Source organism: Chanodichthys erythropterus, chromosome 7 (assembly GCF_024489055.1).
Source record: "Chanodichthys erythropterus isolate Z2021 chromosome 7, ASM2448905v1, whole genome shotgun sequence".
Classification (NCBI taxonomy): domain Eukaryota; kingdom Metazoa; phylum Chordata; class Actinopteri; order Cypriniformes; family Xenocyprididae; genus Chanodichthys; species Chanodichthys erythropterus.
This window is the reverse complement of record NC_090227.1, coordinates 23,760,441-23,762,952: the sequence shown is the minus strand read 5'-3', so window position 1 is coordinate 23,762,952 and position 2,512 is coordinate 23,760,441.

The window sequence follows — 2,512 nt, the reverse complement described above, 5'->3', positions numbered from 1 at the left end:
CACAGCTGCCGGTATTTTTCCGTAGAAACAACGGGATTTTTTTTACAGTGTAAGATTATTGTGATGGTGTCAAAAAAGGTCCTGTAGTGAGATTATTCAATGCAGTCAGGTTTTGGCCAGTTAGCATGACCTGGTTAGCCCCTGCTGGTAGATGACTCGTAACTACATTATCAGGTTCCTAAAAGCATCATTCTTCATTAACTATTTAATTTTAGAGGTTCTTAAAAGCATGAAATTGATGTATTTCCAGTCTCTGGAAAAAGGGTTTGGCACTGTGTGCATTTTTGCTTGAGTTTATAGGATAGCATTTTTGATTTGCGTGTAAATGAGGATGTCTGAACGTACGTGGACTGATGACTTAAAGCAGTAACCTGCGATTTCACTAGGCTCATATCACACAATATGACAAGCAACCATCATCAGAAAAGCATAGTGCACACTAGGCTTTAATTGAACAACCTTCACATGGGCTGAGCCTGTAGAAATGAGAGCTTAATACATTGAAATATATTTAAAAAATGTTCAATTAAGAACATATCTAGGGGCAAGATTCTTGTGGAAGGTGGCTGAGACGCTTTTTTTTTTTTTAACTCTTTTTAAATATTTAGCACAAGTGAGATCAGCAACCAGATGTGAAATGTGTTTTGCACTCTATGGTTATAAATTTTTGTGATGGTGAAAAATCATATCAAATTAGTTGGAATAATATACAATTGCTAAGAAATGAAAATAATCACACTATTAAGTTGTGTTGTGTTGTGTGAAATAAAGACTTGAGTCAGTGTGCTGGTTCAGTGAATCTTTTCTTTCCAAGAGGCACTATCTGCATGAGTTGGAAAATGCAGCAATTATTTATTGTACATTATCAATATTGTGCAATAAAGCCTGTTCCTCGTGCTGCTCAGACCTTCCACAGACTGAAGCGAGCTCACAACATACAGATAATCTTATTTACAATAATAAAAGTGTACTATAAAGAAAATAATATGTATAATAATCATAATCATATTAACAATGCAGGTATAATATTGACATATATAGAAAATGTCTTATATAAAAGACCTCACTTCACAACAGTGAATACATTTCAAATAAATATGAGTATAATGTATGACACACTTATTCAAATTAAACGCATATAAAACATCTCTTCATCACCCACATTTCCAAAATTTGATGTATAACAAATTAAATTCCGAACATACATGACAAAGAAAACAGATCAAAACATATAACTATACCTGCATGAGTTGGAAAATGCAGCAATTATTTGTTGTATATTATCAATATTGTGCAATCAAGCCTGCTCCTGCCAAACATTCGAAGATATAAGAATATTAGCAGTCACGCTTCACAGGCCAACTTTCACACCAACATACAACGTCACATTGCTTTCACTCTGTAAAAATTCCACTTTTGCAAATAAAACTGCTTTAAAGGAAACGTAACATACTCAGTTACATCTTAACAAAACACAGATCAATTAATTAGTGATTATTTCACTTTAAACACTTTTTAACAGGAGTGAACAAAATGCATACCTCGCATGCACACATCCTGCTCGGACCTCCCGAGGACTGAAGCGAGACCGCGCCACACGCCAGTGACGTCACAGCTGTGATAAACGCAAAACTCATGACTCCAACAGAAAAACATGAGGATTTTGTGTGAATTAAAAATAAAGTTCAAGTTATAATCAATACCTGTTACATTTACCCAATTCTGAATTCACCACAATCCCAAAGACTTAACCAATTTCACTTATACACTTGACTGGGGTTTGCAAAATGTCTCTTCACCTATTTTAACCTTAAAATGCTACCTTCTTTAAATGTTGAGAGAAATTCAAGGGTGATCAGGCCTTAAAAAACTCCCAGAGTAAAATGATGCCATACCAGGTTTCAACCCACAAATCTTTTGGGTCAATTGTATCACATCTATAAATCACATCAAATGAATTTCTTTACAGTCACAGGGATAAAACTCATGTGTATCAGATGATATGAACTTGAACAATAAAATAACTTCTAAAACAAGGTGAGTAATGACTGTGACTTTCCACGCAATGTGTTTGTAATTGATTTAATCTTTAACTGTTTTTGTGCCATAGATTCAGTAAGACGATTGACCTTGTTAACCACTCTCCCAGCACGTGTAACTCGTTCTTGAGTATTTTCTACACCCTGAGTGTCTCAGTCTCCAGTCTATTTACTAGGCTGTATTAGGTATATCTCTGGTCTCCACTATGGGAGTGGCTCTGTCACTAACAAGACTAAAACAGTCCGTCAGTACAGGGCTATGTACTACGACTGTCATCATCACAGGACTTCTCAGAGCAATCCTCGTCTTGACTCTGCTGTTCTGCCTCAGTATAGAAGCGCAAAGATCCAGTTTCACTTTGTGAGCTTTGACCCAAGGAAATGTTCTGTTTCATCAAGCACCTAGAGGTTTGTTTGTTTCTCTGAACTTTCGCTCTCTAAGTAATCTGCAAAATCCTGGGGATGTGGATGAG